This window comes from Arachis hypogaea, chromosome 15, assembly GCF_003086295.3.
Source record: "Arachis hypogaea cultivar Tifrunner chromosome 15, arahy.Tifrunner.gnm2.J5K5, whole genome shotgun sequence".
NCBI classification, from domain to species: Eukaryota; Viridiplantae; Streptophyta; class Magnoliopsida; order Fabales; family Fabaceae; genus Arachis; species Arachis hypogaea.
The window spans coordinates 146,783,914-146,804,286 of record NC_092050.1 but is presented as its reverse complement, the minus strand read 5'-3'; the positions used below and the strand labels follow the sequence as shown (position 1 = coordinate 146,804,286).

The 20,373-nt window shown below is 37.2% G+C and overlaps 1 non-coding gene across 1 annotated transcript; it reads left to right on the top strand.

The window, feature by feature from the left end:
- The first annotated feature begins 19,033 nt into the window (after positions 1–19,033).
- Positions 19,034–19,141, top strand: LOC112753363 (small nucleolar RNA R71). The gene has a single exon (XR_003177753.1). It is a non-coding gene; the product is annotated as a small nucleolar RNA R71 (small nucleolar RNA).
- The last annotated feature ends 1,232 nt before the right edge of the window (positions 19,142–20,373 follow it).

The window sequence follows — 20,373 nt, the reverse complement described above, 5'->3', positions numbered from 1 at the left end:
TGCTTTTGCGTTTTCTTTGTCGTTTTGGAGGTATACGACAGTGTTTTGCAAGTTACTCGGTGAAACTCAGACCATGGTGAGACTTAAAAACGACGATGTGTTTAGGACAGTAAGTGGTCTCTCTGTGAGTGTGAGCGGTTTCCTGTTTCAGGGTGATAGGAGGATCCGCAGAGAGGGAGGGAAGGAGAGACATCAATCCAATCCATTCTCACATGCATTGTGTGTGTTTTTCTTAATATAATACAATATGGATCTTGATGATGATGCAGGTACAGGTATATTTGTACGGAGGTCAGGTTACATCTTGGAAGAATGAACTTGGGGAAGAATTGCTATTTGTCAGTATTAATTGTAAAAAAAATTCATTTAATATGAAAAAAAAAACATCCTAATACTTAACAAAAGAAACATCCAATTATATTTTAGCAAAAATAATTAAATATCTATTAAATTTTAAAAAATATATGAAAATTCTTAAAGAAATAGAGACATTCATATTTGCAATACAAAAAAATTCGAAAAATATATAAAAGAACATCCATTTAGTATGAAAAAGAAACATTCTGATACTTAGCAGAAGAAATATCCATATATATTAACTTGTAGAAATTTTGGATTCACCCAAAAATATTTGGTTGATTTTTTGTTAATACCCTTTTGGTTCCTAGCATTGCTCATATAATATAACATATATGCGTGTATGTATATATATTATGTTAGGCAGCAGCATTTATATTATTTAAAAGTGAAAAAAAAAAACACAAAAATACAAAAAATACAAAAATTCATTTGATTATAGAAATTTATGAAGTATGGACACTTTTTTAATTTATCGTGTCTCTGTGTTAGATATATTTCGAATACGACACACATCGATACTCGTCTGGCACACGTGTCTTCTGTGTCCAACCGTATCTTAATAAAAAATAAAAAATTTTTACATTTGGACACACCTAAATATCATCACGTATTAGCGTGTCCAGTCTTATTCTTAACATGTATTTTTGGAATGGGTTAAGAAATAGTATATATATATATATTAAAACAAAATATATTTTAAATACTTTATATAATTAAAAAAAATTAAAAATAATTAAAAAATTAATTTATATTTTAATATTAATAAAATAGTAAAATATCATTACAATTTATCTAAACAATACTTTATATTTTATATATATAACATGTCTCTATGTCTTATAAGAATTTTAAATTCGTGTATTCGCGTGTTCGTATCAGTGTCTATACATCATAGATAAAAATAAATATAAAATTAAAAGTATCTTGTCTAAAAATTATTATATATTTAGAATAAATGACTATTTGTATTCATAAAAGATGAAAACACTGACATATGTACTCATATTAGATCGAAACTAAACTTGTACCCACGCAAGATGCACTCTGTATGACAAAAGTACCCTACGTGGCACTCCAACCCTCCAAAGACAGGATACTTTTGTCACACGGAGGGCATCTTCCGTGGATACAAGTTTAGTTTCGATTTAGTGTGGGTACATATGTCAGCGTTTTCATCTTTCATGAGTACAAATGGTCATTTATTCTATATATTTAATATACTTTTTGTTAGAAGTTTATAAAATATGTCTCAATCTCTGTCAGAAGTTTATAAAATATATATGCCTCAATTTCTGAAGAAAAAAAAAACATATTTACTATACTCTGTTTTCTCTTATCTTTTGTATTTTTATCTTAAAAATAATTTTTAATATCTTAATTTGGGCTTATATTTTACCACTTTCACTTTAATTTACCAACTGATACTTTGACTGTATTATATTACCTCAAGACACATTTAGAATGATGTTATTGGTGAGAATAGAGGTAGAGAGCAATATAATATTCTATGAAAATTCTAATCATAGCCTTTTTCAATGAATACTTTTTTTTATTGAAGAAAAATTTTTATTTAGAAAAATAGCTGAGTTGCACTTACAAATTATAGAAAATACATAAAATCTAAAACTAAGATAGAAAATGAATAAATTTTATGTTGAACTATTATCTGAGAGGAGATACAGAATTTGATTACAAAAAATTTTATAAGACAGAAATAAGAATAGATTACAATCTTTATTGTTTCTAAAACTACACAAAAAGTACTACAACACAAAAAAATATTCTTTTTTTTCTGAATAGATCCGAAAACTTCCTGAATCTGAAAATATTTCTATAGATGAGAAGTTTTCTTCGTTGCATCTTCATCACATACTTATAACATCATTTTTAAAATACCATAAAAGAGAACTAATTAATAATACACCATAAAGGAGAGAGAACAACCACAAAGAAATTATTATAAATCTAGATCTCTAAAAAAAAAAAACAAGAATGAAACTACATCTAGGAAAAAAGGCACGTGGGAGAAAGGAGGAAGAGGTGGCGACAAATGTGTGGATGGTGAGAGAGTAGGGATGGTGGTGGGTGATGTAATAGGTGAAGAGGAAAAATGAAATTGTAACTGTAAAATAAAGAAGGTGATCGATGGTAAAGGAGAAGAGAAAGAGAAGAGGAAGAGAAGAGAAAGAGAAGAGGAAGAGAAGGAAAAGAGGTTAAAAGGAGGGGAGTAGGGGAAGGCCAACACAGCCCAGACTAAGGCAATGGCAGCGGCCCTTATGGAGGTTTCGTGTTTTCCTTCACGAGAGAGAGAGAGAGAGAGAGAGAGAAAGAGAGAGAGAGAGAGAGTTATTACTTTCTTATCCCAATCTCAGCTTAAAAAACGTGTTTTAACTTAATGAATATTTTTTATGAGGGTTATTTATGCAATCTTTTTTAAAGAGACCATTCTAAAAATAAAACGTAAAAAATTTATATATTAACATTATGTATGAGCTATAGTATTTTAAATCAGTATATGAATTTATTTTAACTTCAATAATGTAATTTTATACTATTATTTAATCACATGTATAGTGTAACACCCTAACTTTTAGTACCTTATGATCGTACTAAAAGTAAGGCGTTACTAACCTAATTCATTTTATTATCTATTTAATATTGAGCCTTTAGGCGTAAATCTATCGATGGTTTTATTAAAACTATAACTTTTTCGGTTACCAATTTTTCGTAACTTTTAATTAATTCCTCAACCATCAAATTTTACCAAATTTATACTTTATTTTCAACGATATTCTAGCCCAAAATTTACCAAAACACTCCAGCGGTCTATTCATATATAGCCGAATCAATAAATCACAATCAACAATAATAATTCAACCAAATTAATTCATTCAAGCTCAAACAATAATCAACCAAATCAACATTCACTTATCAAATTCACATTTAATTATTATATAGTTACCAAAATCCTATTTTCGTACAGAAATCACAATAATGAAAACTCTGGAGAAGCTTTCTGACCAAACTGCTGAAAAAGAAATCGTTAGAAATTACCTGTGCTTCTCAGAATTCCAATTGACCAAACTCTAGGGGAAGAGAAGCTACGTTACCATCAACTTCTATCTGATAAAAGTGATGCCAATGTGTAAAGGAAGAAGATACGAACATTTTTATCAGGTTAGATTTTTTATTAGAGTGACGAAGTTCAAGAAATCGAAGCTAAAAACTCATAGGAGGTCATGGTTAATTCTCTCTTTTCTTTCACGGTCTTTTTCTTTCTTTTTGTTACTCAAATTAAATCAGTGACGAATGAAAGAGAAAGGAAGTGATTAAAGGCTAAATGGTGATGATGAGTTTGGAAAACTCTAAATTAATATTTGTGATGACTAAACATTATTAAATATTTAATTACAAAATTATTAATTTGATTTTTATTTAACATATGTTAATTAATAATTTTGTGATGCAGGTTTTAATTGGGCCGAAAACAAAATTCTGATTCAAACCCAATTACATTCAGCCTTGGTTTAATAAATAAGCTTGGCTGATATTGATTAGTATATTACTTGGGCCAGATTGAGTTATTATTACTACAAGCCCAAATGAATACTTTTCTATGAGCTCAATGCATGATCCGAAAAATATACATCAGGAAAGCAAATGTTACTAATTGGGCCATATTAAATGATTATTGCAACTAAGCCCAATTTTATTTGAGATGAGAGTTCCTCATGCTTTGTCCGAATCCATGAAGCAAAGAAAACAAAGCTTCAATGCTTTTCAACGGATCCCATTTCTCTTCTTTGAATGGATTCCAAATTTAATTTGCTAGCATTGGAACTATGAGAGAGAAAAGTATGTTTGACATGATTGAGTGCATTGAAGCAGCACGCTACTCAGGATAAAGGAAAAGCAACTCATTACTTTTAATTTATTTTATTTAATTGCTTTCCTTTTCAAACTTCATCTTCTCTCTCTCTCTCTCTCTCTCTCATTTCTTTCTCTGCTTCGGTTATTGTCCAAGAAACCATGAAAGCAAAACTTAGCTACCAAATTGAAGAAAGAGCAAGCTACAAGACCATCACAATGATGGCAAGAAAACATATCAAAATAAAAGTATGCTGTGGCTGAGATTTTCACCAAATATGGATAGATTTGGTGAGGTAATCTCGAGCTCTTCATACCCAAAAAGAAGAAGAAGATTTCGGCCAAGAAGGAAGAGACTCTTGGAGGCGTGACTTGTCTTTGATTCTGCTCAACCACCACAGGAAGTAGCTAGAGTGGCGAAATGATGGTAGAGGCAGAGATTGAAGCAGATGAAGTCATCATCATCATGAAACATCAAGGGCCAGAAATCCATCTTGGAGAGCAAGCCAAGGATGGAGAGCTCGGATTGATGAAGAGTGATGACCAAGGAAGGACTAGAGGTAATTGCATGTTGGGTTTTGCATGGTTATCTCTTCTCTCTCTATGTGGCCGAACCGGTTCTATTTCTTGAAGAAGAAGAAGTTGGCTTGGGTTTTGGCTTCAAGTGTGGAGGCTTCTCTCTTCTATAAAAAGGGAGAACAGCCACTGTTTGGAGTAAGGAGTTAGAAGTAAGCAGTGAGAGTGCAAGGCACAGGATTCTCAGAGCTACCTGAGCTTATAGATTTTCTTCTCCTTCAATGTATTCTGTTTTGTAATTTTTCTGTTTAATTTTGTCATGTCTTGAGTCTCATGGAAAAAGGCAAGCAGTGAGGTTTGTATGAAAAAGCCATAGAGCAGAAAAAGGCAGAAAGTGCAAAATTAAAAGAAAAAGCCATAGATGTCTTAGAGTTCCTTTGTTCATCTATGTTGTGTTTCATGATTCTGTGGGAATCCCCTTGTAAGTTGGGTTAGCACTTTACAGTTTGTAATCTGGAAGATTATAGTGAAATTCTATCATGTTTGTGATGGAGACTGGATGTAGGCTGCACTGCACTTAATATCTGAACCAGGATATATCTTGGTATAATTTTCTCTCTTCTCTACTCCATTTCTGTTTCTGCTGCACAGGAGCTAAAAAAAAAAATGTCTCGTGCCAAGTGACGAGACAAAATGAAAAAGTCTCGTGGCTAGGGACGAGATAAAAACAGAAAAGTCCCATCTAAGTTCAGCAAGTGTTAGCAAGCAAAAAGGGGGCTAAGATTCAACCCCCCCTTCTCTTAGCCACTGAAACCATCAATTGGTATCAGAGCTTGGTCTCAAAGAGATCAAGCTTTGCAGCTTGGAGTAAAGATCCTCATGGCAGAAAACAGTGGCTCAAATGTGGTGTCCTACAATCTTACAGAAGGACAGTCAAGCAACAGACCGCCTCTTTTCAATGGGAAAACTATACCTATTGGAAAGAGAGAATGAAGATCTTTGTGCAAGCAGTTGACTACAGAATTTGGAAGATCATCTTGGAAGGCCCTCAATTTCCAACTACCACAAGTGCTGAAGGAGTAGTCACTCTCAAACCAGAAGCAAGATGGACTGAGGAAGATAGGAAGAAGGTAGAATTAAATGCCAAGGCAGTTAATCTACTCAACTGTGCTATCATCTTTGAGGAGTACCGACGGGTATCATGATGCACAACAGCAAAGGAAATCTGGGACAAGCTAAAAATCACTCATGAAGGAACCACCATTATAAAAAAGACTCGGACAGACATGTTGAACAGAGAATATGAAATATTTGCAATGAAGGAAGGAGAGTCCATTGATGAACTGTTCGAACGGTTCAATATCATCATTATTGGCTTAGATGCTCTGGGAATTACACATTCTGAATCTGTGCTAGTGAGAAGAGTGTTGAGATGTCTCACAAAAGAGTGGGAAACAAAGGCTTTAATTATTTCTGAGAGCAGTAGCTTAGATTCCATTACAGTTGATGATTTTAAGAGGAAATCTTCTTGCTTTTGAAAATACATATTTGAAAAAAGATTCAAAAAAGAAAGGAATTGCTTTTTCTTCTGTGACTAACCCTCTGGATGATGAATCCAGTGATAACTCCTCTGAACATGAATTTGTGTTATTTGCCAAAAAATTCAGGAAAATGATGAAGCTCAAAGGCAAAGGCAGCAGCTCAAGAAAAGTGAAGAAAGACCTTAGCAAAGTAACCTGTTACAACTGCAAGAAAATGGGGCATTTCAAATCTGATTGTCCCAAGTTAAAGAAGGAGGAAAAGCCAAAAAGAGGAAAGAAGAAGGGACTGATGGCCTCATGAGAAGACTTGGAGAATGACTCAGATGATGATGATGAAGAAACCGAGACCAAGTCACAGCCATGTCTCATGGCAGACCACATAGATCAGGTGTGCCTAGCATCCAAACGGAAAGAAAATATGTGGTATATGGACAGCGGATGCTCTAGGCATATGACCGGAAAGACAACCTTCTTCATAAAGCTTGATGAATATGATGGAGGTCTTGTCACTTTTGGTGATGATGCAAAAGGAAAAATAGTGGCTGTTGGGAAAGTTGGTAAAAATTTTTCTTCTTGTATAAATGATGTTCTTCTTGTACATGGTTTGAAACATAATTTGCTTAGTGTTAGTCAATTGTGTGATTTGGGTTTTGAAGTTGTTTTTAAGAAGTTTGTTTGTTTGGTTGTTTGTGAGAAAACTGGGGATATTTTATTTGAAGCCAAAAGGTGTAACAATGTGTATGGATTAACTCTTGAGGATTTAAAGGAACAAAATGTAACATGCTTTACATCTCTTGAATCTAAAAAATGGCTTTGGCATAGAAAGTTGGGTCATGCTAGCATGTACCAAATTTCTAAGCTAGTCAAAAAGAATTTGGTTAGAGGAATTCCAAACATCAAGTTTGATAAGGATCTTACTTGTGATGCTTGCCAATTGGGCAAACAAGTAAAATCCTCTTTTAAATCAAAAGATGGAATCTCAACCAAAAGGCCATTGGAGATGTTACATATTGATCTTTTTGGTCCTACTAAAACTCAAAGTTTAGGAGGAAAACACTATGGTCTTGTGGTGGTAGATGATTACTCTAGATTTGGCTGGGTAATTTTTCTTGCTCATAAGAATGATGCCTTTCATGCCTTCGCCACCCTTTGCAAGCAAATTCAAAATGAAAAGGATTTGAAAATTGCCCATTTAAGAAGTGATCACGGAAGAGAATTTGAAAATCAAGACTTTGAAAAATTCTGTGATGACTTAGGGATCTCTCATAATCTTTCATGCCCTAGAACCCCCAACAAAATGGGGTGGTTGAAAGAAGGAATAGAAGCCTTCAAGAAATGACTAGGGCTATGCTATGTGAGAGTGAGATTCCTAAATTTTTATGGGCTGAGGCAGTGAACACTGCATGTTATATTTTGAATAGAATAATCATTAGAAAAGGGTTGAAGAAAACACCTTATGAGCTATGGAAAGGAACCCCTCCAAATCTTAAGTACTTTCATGTTTTTGGATGCAAATGCTTTGTGCTTAACAATAAGGAAAACCTTGGAAAGTTTGATCCAAAATCCTATGAAGGAATATTTGTTGGATATTCCACCACAAGTAAGGCCTATAGAGTTTATCTCAAAGAGCATAGAACTATAGAGGAATCCATACATGTTACTTTTTGTGATTCTAACTTAATTCCCAGTACTGTGATAGATAATGATTCAGATGGTGAAGAAGCTGGAACAAGCAAAGAAAATCCCAAATCTATTCAACATGAGGAATCTGTCAGCCCAGTTTTGTCTCGTCAGATTGGAGGAGACATTTCCATTTTGTCTCCTGAGCAGGCACGAGAAACTGAAACAGTGAGACCACCAGAAGTTTATCAAAGCTCAACACCTGTCCGAAAGCCTAGAGAATGGAAGTCTATGAGGGGTTATCCTCATGACTTCATCATTGGTGACCCCTCTCAAGGTGTAACAACAAGATCCTCCACCAAAAGGCAAACTGAAACTAGCAACTTTGCTCTCTTGTCACAAATGGAGCCCAACAATGTCAAACAAGCTCTTGAAGATCCATCTTGGGTCAAGGCCATGCAAGAGGAGCTTGCTCAATTTGACAAGAATGAGGTTTGGACACTAGTACCTCATCCGGATGGTAAGAAGGTAACGGGTACTAAGTGAGTTTTTAAAAATAAACTTGGTGAGGATGGACAAGTTGTTTGTAACAAGGCTAGATTAGTGGCCCAAGGTTACGATCAAGAAGAGGGTATAGATTTTGATGAGTCTTTTGCTCCGGTAGCTAGAATGGAAGCAATTAGATTGCTTCTTGCCTATGCTGCCCCATAAGGGTTTCAAAATGTTTCAAATGGATGTTAAATGTGCATTCCTTAATGGCTTTATTGATAGAGAAGTGTATGTGGCTCAACCCTCCGGTTTTGAGGATAATGAGTTTCCAAATCATGTTTTCAAACTAACTAAGGCTCTTTATGGTCTTAGACAAGCTCCAAGAGCTTGGTATGAAAGGCTTAGTGCCTTCTTGTTGGAAAATCAATTTTAAAGGGGTACCACCGACACTACTTTATTTATTAAAGCATCTAATGATGATATACTCCTTGTTCAAGTTTATGTTGATGACATTGTATTTGGATCGGCCAATGTTTCCTTGTGTGAAGAGTTTGGAAAACTCATGACTAGTGAGTTTGAGATGAGTTTAATGGGAGAGCTAACTTTCTTTCTTGGCCTCCAAATTAAACAAACTCCTAGTGGTACTTTTATTCATCAAGGAAAGTATGCAAAAGAACTTATAAAAAAGTTTGGCCTAGAAAATTCCAAATCAATGGGTACACCAATGCATCCTAACACAAAACTTGAAAAGGATGATGATGGACAAGATGTGGACGAAACAATGTATAGAGGGATGATAGGTTCACTCATGTATCTTACCTCCTCTAGACCGGATATCGTTCAAAGTATGGGTGTATGCTCAAGATTTCAATCTCACCCAAAAGAATCCCATCTTACGGCTGTTAAACGCATCATTAGATACATTAAGGGAACTTGTGATTATGGCTTGTGGTATCTTAAATCTGATGAATGTTGTGCAGTAGGGTTTTGTAATGCAGATTTTGCGGGAGATAGAGTGGATAGACGGAGCACATCCGGCATGTGTTGCTTCCTTGGAAGCTCACTCAACATGTGGTCAAGCAAGAAGCAAGCCACAGTGGCTTTATCCACAGCTGAAGCAGAATACATTTCCGCATCTGCATGTTGCTCTCAATTAATTTGGTTAAAAATATAATTAGAAGATTACAAATTAAAAATCAATAGTATACCCTTATTTTGTGATAATATGAGTGCTATAAACATTTCAAAAAATCCTGTTCTGCACTCAAGAACCAAGCACATTGAGATAAAATATCACTTCATTAGAGAACATGTGCAAAAGGGTACTATTGATATTCAATTTGTAAAATCTGAAGACCAAATTGCTGATATTTTTACAAAACCCCTCTGTGAAGACAGATTCTGTACCTTAAGAAAAAGTTTGGGAATGTTTGATTTAAGTTTCATTGATAATTTATGAATAATTAACTCTGTTCAGTTTTGTCTCGTAGGTTTGGACGAGATAAAAATGCAGGCATGATGGAGGAGCTATGATCAAGGGGGAGGCAACACAGAATTAAATTTTTATGGGCCCCACCTAATAGTTTCTGACCCCACCATGACAGTTTAGTTAGTTACTCTCTCTTTAAAAAAATAAAATCACAAAATCTCTTGATTGTCTTTTCAAATCTTGTTGGAAGAAGCATGTTGTCAAATCAAATCTTTTCTTCCAACTAATTCCGTGATTCAAGGAAACTCCCTTTTTCAGTTTTTGAAACCCCTTTTGTTTAATAACCACGCCATAATGGTCATTAACTTCCCCATCATCTCTTTCCAATCAACATTTAATGCTCTCTAACCTCCCTCCACTCACCACACCTTCAATCACCACTTCATCTTCCATCCCCATTTCTTTCGTTCACCATGAAAAAGAAAACGGCACTTAGAAGAAGTGGCCGAACCCCCATTCCAAAAAATCCACCTTTTTTTCATCACCTCAAACTCATACGCATATCCATCTTCACTCTACCTCTTCTTCTACTCATTCACCTCCTTCCAAAAAGACTGAAACAATGCGCCGAAAGGTCGTTGTTCAGAAAACTTCAGGGAAAGGCAAGACTGGAAAGAACAAGCAACCAAGTGTTGAAGAAGATGAAGAAGAATCACATACTTCGCCCCTTCCATCACCACCAAAAAGATCTACTCCACATGCAAAAAGCTCTCAGAAGAAGCAGAAAAGCTTTGTGTTACATGATACTAGAGAACCGGCAAATTTGGAGTCCCTAGAATTCAAGAACAAGTTTCACAAAACTCACTCACATTTTGATCCCTCTCGGTTCTACTCATGTGCTTTCTACGAGTTTCACAAAGAGGTTCTGCTGAAACGACATCTCTGCCCCTCATACTTGGTAAATCTTGAAAATCTGGCAACCAAAGGAATCAACTTTACTTCTCTGTTCGATGCCCTGAAGTGGACTCCACTGGTTCACATTCAGAAACTTGTTTACCCGGGGCTGGTCCGGGAATTCTATGCAAACATGCGTTTGATTGATGGCTCAATCCATTCTTACGTCAAGCGTGTTTACATGACTCTCAATCCTCAAACCATAGGCGCTGCTCTTGGGTACGAAGATGAAGGACCAAAAGTTTACATGATTGATAAGTGGGATGATCAAGTTGGAGTCGCACAACAAACTGTCTTGCAACACATCTGTGCAAATCTTTCTGGCTTAGATGGATTAATCCCAACCCATAAAGCACTCGGCCCTGAGAACTCTCTGTTGCATCGTATCATCACTCACATCCTCACTCCACAAAGTGGTTCTCACCATAGAGTAACAGTTTCTGACTCCATTATTCTTTTTGCTCTTATTACTTCTTCTCCAATTTCATTTGCTTATATTATGATACGTCATATGTGAAAAGCAGTTAAGAGTACAAAAAAGGCCAATCTTCCTTATGGAATGTTCCTCACATGTATATTTGAGTACTTTAAGGTTGATTTATCTAATGAAAGTGTTGAGAACAAGGTTTTGATGATTAAAGGAGGAGGAGTTTCGGGTAAGAAAAGCAAGCGCTCCATTCCATCCGAAACGTCTCTCAGCGATCTTGAGAGTCGCCCCCTGAATCCTCCAATGTGACTGCATCAATCAGGGAGGTTCTCAATGAATTTCGCAACATGTCAAAGTTGGTGTTTAAATCTCACAAGGCTGCCCGAAAATTGGCATATGAAAATGAAAAGGCCTGGAAGAAATGTCACGAAAGGGTTGGCTTCATGATTCAAAGCCTTGAGGATGAGATGGGGACAGGGGATAACGAAGATGATTCCAGTTCAGAGTTCAATCTTTCTGATGATTGATGACTGTTTCTTTACTTTTATTTGATATTGGCTCCATTAGGCTCAATCTTTTTTTGTAGAGGCATGACTTGATACTCATTGCTCTATGACACTTTGATACACTCTTGTTACTTTGTTATGGATATTTTGTTATGCTATCAATACCTTTCTTTGCAGGTGCCCCTTGATAACAAAAGGGGGAGGAAAAATTGGTTCCAAAATTGAAACTGGAACAGGGGAAATTGAAACCGAAACAGGGGATGAAATTTTCAGTTGAAAATTCATGATCACCCTTGTCAAATAGATGCATGATTAATATTGCATTTGTTTCACTGAGTTTACTGCTAATGGAAATGCATTTGGCATTTGGTTATGATGTATGTTTGGCAATGCATTTGATTGTATGAATGTTTTGGCTGTTGATATGCATGTTATTTTAAAGACTCTGAATTATCTTGGTAAAATATGTTTACTGTTCTTATAATATATTTACCTTGATAAATTGATTTATGTTGGATTTATTTTTTGGCAGTTCCTTTAGTTCTTAATGTGGAAAATTGCTATGTTTTTGAAAAATTAAAACACCTTTTCTACCAAGATTGCTCTGATTCATTGAAAATTATTTTTGAACAGCAAGTCTTTATGCCTGGTATGCGAAATTGTTACTCAGGTTGTGAATTATTGTTCGAAATTGATTCCCTGGCGATGGCACCAAAAACGGATGCACAGAACCATGGTCTAAACATATCTTCACAACTTCGCATAACTAACCAGCAAGTGCACTGGGTCGTCCAAGTAATAAACCTTACGTGAGTAAGGGTTGATCCCACGGAGATTGTTGGTATGAAGCAAGCTATGGTCACCTTGTAAATCTCAGTCAGGCGGATATAAAATAGTTATGGAGTTTTCGAAATTAATACTAAAATAAGGATAGAAATACTTATGTAAATCATTGGTGAGAATTTCAGATAAGCGTATGGAGATGCATTCATTCCTCTGAACCTCTGCTTTCCTGCTGTCTTCATCCAATCAGTCTTACTCCTTTCTATGGCTGGCTTTGTGTAAGGATTTCACCGGTGCCAATGGCTACTTTCAATCCTCTCGGGAAAATGGTCCAAATGCTCTGTCACAGCACGGCTAATCGTCTGGAGGCATCACCCTTGTCATTGGTTGCATCTTATTCCTCTCTGTGAAAATGGTCCGATGCGCTGTCACTGCATGGCTAATCATCTTGGAGGTTCTCGGATCATACTGGAATAGAATTTACTATCCTTTTGCGTCTGTCACTACGCCCAGCACTCGCGAGTTTGGAGTTCGTCACAGTCATTCAATCCCAGAGTCCTACTCGGAATACCACAGACAAGGTTTAGACTTTCCGGACTCTCATGAATGCCGCCATCAATCTAGCTTATACCACGAAGATTCTGATTAAGAGATCTAAGAGATACTCATTCAATCTAATGTAGAACGGAAGTGGTTGTCAGGCACGCGTTCATAGGGAATGATGATGATTGTCACGTTCATCACATTCAGGTTGAAGTGCGAATAAATATCTTAGAAGTGAAATAAGATGAATTGAATAGAAAACAGTAGTACTTTGCATTAATCTTTGAGGAACAGCAGAGCTCTACACCTTAATCTATGGAGTGCAGAAACTCTACTGTTGAAAATACATAAGTAATGAAGGTCCAGGCATGGCCGAATGGCCAGCCCCCAAACGTGATCAATAGATCAAAAGATAATCCAAAGATCCCTAATACAATAGTAAAAGGTCCTATTTATAATAAACTAGCTACTAGGGTTTACAGAAGTAAGTAATTGATGCATAAATCCACTTTCGGGGCCCACTTGGTGTGTGCTTGGGCTGAGCTTGAAGTCTACACGTGGAGAGGTCATTCTTGGAGTTGAACGCCAGCTTTTGTGCCAGTTTGGGCGTTGAACTCCACTTTGCAACTTGTTTCTGGCGCTGGACGCCAGAATTGGGCAGAGAGCTGGCGTTGAATGCCAGTTTGCGTCATCTAAACTTGAGCAAAGTATGGACTATTATATATTGCTGGAAAGCCCTGGATGTCTACTTTCCAACGCAATTGGAAGCGCGCCATGTTGAGTTTTGTAGCTCCAGAAAATCTATTTTGAGTGCAGGGAGATCAGAATCCAACAGCATCAGCAGTCCTTCTTCAACCTCTGAATCTGATTTTTGCTCAAGTCCCTCAATTTCAGCCAGAAAATACCTGAAATCACATAAAAACACACAAACTCATAGTAAAGTCCAGAAATGTGAATTTAACATAAAAACTAATGAAAACATCCCTAAAAGTAACTAGATTCTACTAAAAACAATGCCAAAAAGCGTATAAATTATCCGCTCATCACAACACCAAACTTAAATTGTTGCTTGTCCCCAAGCAACTGAAAATCAAATAGGATAAAAAGAAAAGAATATACTATAAATTCCAAACTATCAATGAAACATAGCTCCAATCAGATGAGCGGGACTTGTAGCTTTTTGCCTCTTGAATAGTTTTGGCATCTCACTTTATCCATGGAGGTTCAGAATGATTGGCATCTATAGGAACTCAGAGTTCAGATAGTGTTATTGACTCTCCTAGTTCAGTATGATGATTCTTGAACACAGCTTCTTTATGAGTCTTGGCCGTGGCCCTAAGCACTTTGTTTTCCAGTATTACCACCGGATACATAAATGCCACAGACACATAATTGGGTGAACCTTTTCAGATTGTGACTCATCTTTGCTAAAGTCCCCAATTAGAGGTGTCCAGGGTTCTTAAGCACACTTTTTTTTTTACTTTGGACCTTGACTTTAACCGCTCAGTCTCAAGTTTTCACTTGACACCTACACGCCACAAGCACATGGTTAGGGACAGCTTGGTTTAGCCGCTTAGGCCAGGATTTTATTCCTTTAGGCCCTCCTATCCACTGATGCTCAAAGCCTTGGGATCCTTTTTATTTGCCCTTGCCTTTTGGTTTTAAGGGTTATTGGCTTTTTGCTCTTGCCTCTTGGTTTTAAGAGCTTTTGGCTTTTTCTGCTTGCTTTTTCTCTTTCTTTCTATTTTTTTTCGCCCTTTTTTTTTCTGCAAGCTTTGTTCTTTGCTGCTTTTTCTTGCTTTAAGAATTATTTTTATGATTTTTCAGATTATCAAATAACATGTTTCCTAGTCATCATTCTTTCAAGAGCCAACATATTTAACATTCTTAAACAACAACTTCAAAAGACATATGCACTGTTCAAGCATACATTCAGAAAACAAGAAGCATTGTCACCACATCAATATAATTAAACTAAGTTCAAGGATAAATTCAAAACTCATGTACTTCTTGTTCTTTTGAATTAAAACATTTTTCATTTAAGAGAGGTGATTGATTCATAGGACATTCATAACTTTAAGACAAAGTTACTAACTACTAATGATCATGTAATGAAGATACAAACATAGATAAGCACTTAACATAGAGAAAACGAAAAACAGAGAAAGTAAGAACAAGGAATGAGTCCACCTTAGTGATGGTGGCGTTTCCTTCTTGAGGAACCAATGATGTCCTTGAGCTCTTCTATGTCTTTTCCTTGTCTTTGTTGCTCCTTCCTCATTGCTTTTTGATATTCTCTTATTTCATGAAGGATGATGGAGTGCTCTTGATGTTCCACCCTTAGTTGTCCCATGTTGGAACTTAATTCTCCTAGGGAGGTGTTGATTTGCTCCCAATAGTTTTGTAGAGGAAAATGCATATGAGGCATCTCCGGGATCTTATGGTGATGAGCTTCCTGCGCCTCTTGAGCTCCATGAATGGGCTCTCTTGCTTGCTCCATCTTTTTCTTAGTGATGGGCTTCTCTTCCTCAATGTGAATGTCTCCTTCTATGGAAGCTCCAGCTGAGTAACATAGATGGCAGATAAGATGAAGAAAAGCTAGCCTTGCCTCAGGAGAGGGCTTTTCGGCTATTTTGTAGAGTTCAAGGGAGATGACTTCATGAACCTCTACTTCTTCTCCAATCATGATGCTATGGATCATGATGGCCCGATCCACAGTAACTTCAGATCGGTTGCTAGTGGGGATGATGGAGCGTTGGATGAACTCCAACCATCCTCTAGCCACAGGCTTGAGGTCCAATCTTCTTAGTTGAACCGGCTTGCCTTTGGAGTCAATCTTCCATTGAGCTCCTTCCACACATATGTCCATGAGGACTTGGTCCAACCTTTGATTAAAGTTGACCCTTCTAGTGTAGGGGCGTTCATCTCCTTGCATCATAGGCAAGTTAAACGCCAACCTCACATTTTCCGGACTAAAATCCAAGTATTTCCCCCGAACCATTGTAACATAGTTCTTTGGATCCGGGTTCTTACTTTGATCATGGTTCTTGGTGATCCATGCATTGGCATAGAACTCTTGAACCATTAGGATGCTGACTTGTTGGATGGGATTTGTTAGAACTTCCTAACCTCTTCTTTGAATTTCATGTCGGATCTCTGGATACTCATTTCTTTTGAGTTTGAAAGGGACCTCGGGGATCACCTTCTTCTTGGCCACAACATCATAGAAGTGGTCTTGATGAGCTTTAGAGATGAATCTTTCCATCTCCCATGACTTGGAGGTGGAAGTTTTTGTCTTCCCTTTCCCTTTTCTAGAGGATTCTCTGGTCTTAGGTGCCATCAATGGTAATGGAAAAAAAAAGCTTATGCTTTTACCACACCAAACTTAGAATATTACTCGCCCTCGAGCAAGAAAATAAAGAATTAGATGAAGAAGAAGAAGAAAAGATGGAGAAGAGGGGGGGGGGAGGTGTGTTTCGGCCAAGAAGAGAAGAGAGGGTTGCGTTGTGTGAAAATAAGGAAGAATGGAAGGCTTTATATAGGGAAGGGAGGGGGGTTTAAGTTTCGGCCATATGGGTGGGTTTGGGTGGGAAATTGATTTGAATTTTGAAGGTAGGTGGAGTTTATTGGGTAGGTTTATGGGGAAGAGTGGGTGGATGTGAGTGGTGAAGGGTTAATAGGGAAGAGAGATGGAGATGATAGGTGAAGGGTTTTGGGGAAGAGTGTTTATTGGGAATAGAGGATGATTGAGAAGAGAGAAGAGAGTGAGTGGAGGTAGGTGGGGATCCTGTGGGGTCCACAGATCCTGAGGTGTTCAAGGATTTACAACCTTGCACCAAGTTAGGCATGTAAAATGCCCTTGCACACAACTCTGGGCGTTCAGCGCCAGCTTGGTGCCCATTTTGGGTGTTCAACGCCCATTTGTTGCCCATTTCTGGCGTTGAACGCCAGAACCATGCTTGTTCTGAGCGTTCAGCGCCAGCTCCTCTCCAGGGTGCAATTCTGGCGTTCAGCGCCCAGATGATGCCCATTTTGGGCGTTCAGCGCCCAGATACTGCCCATTTTGGGCGTTCAGCGCCAGAACCATGCTCTGTTCTGGCGTTGAACGCCAGGCAGATGCTTCCTCCAGGGTGTGATTTTTCTTCTGCTGTTTTTGATTCTGTTTCTAAATTTTTCGTTTCTTTTATGATTCCACATGATCATGAACCTAAGAAAATATGAAAAAAATAAAATTAGATAAATAAACATTGGGTTGCCTCCCAACAAGCGCTTTTTTAATGTCAATAGCTTGACAGTGGGCTCTCATGGAGCCTCACAGATGTGCAGAGCTTTGTTGAGACCTCCCAATACCAAACTTAGAGTTTGGATATGGGGGTTTGACACCAAACTTAGAGTTTGGTTGTGGCCTTCCAACACCAAACTTAGAATTTGACTGTGGGGGCTTTGGTTGACTCTGCTTTGAGAGAAGCTTTTTCTGCTTCCTCTCCATGGATGCAGAGAGAGATCCTTGATTTGTAAACACAAGGTTGTCCTCATTTATTTGAAGGATCAATTCTCCTCTGTCCACATCAATCACAGCTCTTGCTGTGGCTAGGAAAGGTCTTCCTAGGATGATGGATTCATCCTCTTCCTTTCCAGTATCCAAGACTATGAAATCAGTAGGGATGCAAAGGCCTTCAACCTTTACTAACACGTTCTCTACTTGTCCATAAGCCTGTTTTCTTGAATTGTCTGCCATCTCTAATGAGATTTTAGTAGCTTGCACCCCATAGATTCCCAGTTTCTCTATTACAGAGAGAGGCATGAGGTTTATTCCTGAACCAAGGTCACACAGAGCCTTAAAGATCATGGTGCCTATGGTACAAGGTATTATGAACTTTCCAGGATCCTATTTTTTCTGAGGCAATGTCAGTTGATCCAGATCACTTAGTTCATTGGTGAACAAGGGAGGTTCATTTTCTCAAGTTTCAATACCAAATAATTTGGCATTTAGCTTCATGATTGCACCAAGGAACTTGGCAGCTTGCTCTTCAGTAACATCCTCATTCTCTTCAGAAGAGGAATACTCATCAGAGCTCATGAATGGCATAAGGAGGTTCAATGGAATCTCTATGGTCTCTAGATGAGTCTCAGATTCCTTAGGTTCCTCAGAGGGAAGCTCCTTATTGATCACTGGACGTCCCAGGAGGTCTTCCTCCTTGGGATTCATGTCCTTCTCCTCTCTTGTGGGTTCGGCTATGGTAATTAATTCAATGGCCTTGCACTCTCCTTTTGGATTCTCTTCTGTATTGCTTGGGAGAGTACTAGGAGAGATTTCAGTGATCCTTTTACTCAGCTGGCCCACTTGTGCTTCCAAATTTCTAATGGAAGACCTTGTTTCATTCATGAAACTCACAGTGGCCTTAGATAGATCAGAGACTAAATTTGCTAAGCTAGATGGATTCTGCTCAGAATTCTCTGTCTGTTGCTGAGTGGATGATGGAAAAGGCTTGCTGTTGCTAAACCTGTTTCTTCCACCATTATTAAAGTCTCGTTGAGGCTTTTGATCCTTCCATGAGAGATTTGGGTGATTTCTCCATGATGGATTGTAGGTGTTTCCATATGGTTCACCCATGTATTTTAACTCTGCTATTGCAGGGTTCTCAGGATCATAAGCTTCTTCCTCAGAAGATGCCTCTTGAGTACTGTTGGATGCAGCTTGCATTCCATTCAGACTCTGATAAATCATATTGACTTGCTGAGTCAATATTTTATTCTGAACCAATATGGCATTCAGAGTATCAATTTCAAGAACTCCCTTCTTCATAGGCGTCCCATTACTCACAGGATTCCTCTCAGAAGTGTACATAAACTGGTTATTAGCAACCATGTCAATGAGTTCTTGAGCTTCTGTAGGCGTTTTCTTTAGGTGAATGGATCCACCTGCAGAAGTATCTAATGACATCTTTGATAGCTCAGATAAACCATCATAGAATATATCCAGGATGGTCCATTCTGAAAGCATGTCAGAAGGACACTTTTTGGTCAGCTGCTTGTATCTTTCCCAAGCTTCATAGAGGGACTCACCTTCTTTCTGTCTGAAGGTTTGAACATCAGCTCTAAGCTTGCTCAGCTTTTGAGGAGGAAAGAACTTGGCTAAGAAAGCCGTGACCAGCTTATCCCAAGAGTTCAGGCTGTCTTTGGGTTGAGAGTCCAACCATATTCTAGCTCTGTCTCTTACAACAAAAGGGAAAAGCATGAGCCTGTAGACTTCAGGATCTACTCCATTAGTCTTAACAGTATCACAGATCTGCAAGAATTCAGTTAAGAACTGAAAAGGATCTTCAGATGGAAGTCCATGAAACTTGCAGTTCTGCTGCATCAGAGAAACTAGCTGAGGTTTCAGCTCAAAATTATTTGCTCCAATGGTAGGAATGGAGATGCTTCTTCCATGTAAATTGGAATTAGGTGCAGTAAAGTCACCAAGCATTCTCCTTGCATTATTGTTGTTGGGTTCGGCTGCCATCTCTTTTACTTGTTCGAAATTTTCAATAAGGTTGTCTCTGGATTGTTGTAATTTAGCTTCTCTTAGTTTTCTCTTCAGAGTCCTTTCAGGTTCTGGATCAGCTTCAACAATAATGCCTTTTTCTTTGTCCCTGCTCATAAGAAAGAGAAGAGAAAAAGAAAAGAAGAGGAATCCTCTATGTCACAGTAAAGAGGTTCCTTATTGTTAGTAGAAGAAGAAAAGGAATAGGGGTAAAGAAGAATGAAGAATCCAAACACAAAGGTGATGATAGGAGCAGAGATGTGAGATGAAGAGAAGTGTTAGTAGATGAATAAATAAATAGAAGGGGATGAGAGGAGGAGAGAATTTTCGAAAATAATTTTTGAAAAAGAGTTAGTGATTTTCGAAAATAGTTTTTGAAAAAGGTTAGTAGTTTTTCGAAAATTCAAATAAAAAATAAAATAATTAGTCTAATTAAAAAGAAATTTTGAAAAAAAGGGAAGATTTTTTCGAAAATTAGAGAGAGAGAGTTAGTTAGGTAGTTTTGAAAAAAGTAAGAAACAAACAAAAAGTTAGTTAGTTAGCTGAAACAAATTTTGAAAAGATAAGAAGTTAGGAAGTTAGAAAAGATATTTTGCAATCACTTTTTTGAAAAAGGTAAGATAAGAAGATATTTTTGAAAAGATATGATAGAAATTAGTTTTTGAAAAAGATTTGATTTTTAAAATCTCAATTAATGACTTGATTCACAAGAAATCACAAGATATGATTCTAGAACTTAAAGTTTGAATCTTTCTTAACAAGTAAGTAACAAACTTGAAATTTTTGAATCAAAACATTAATTGATGATGTTA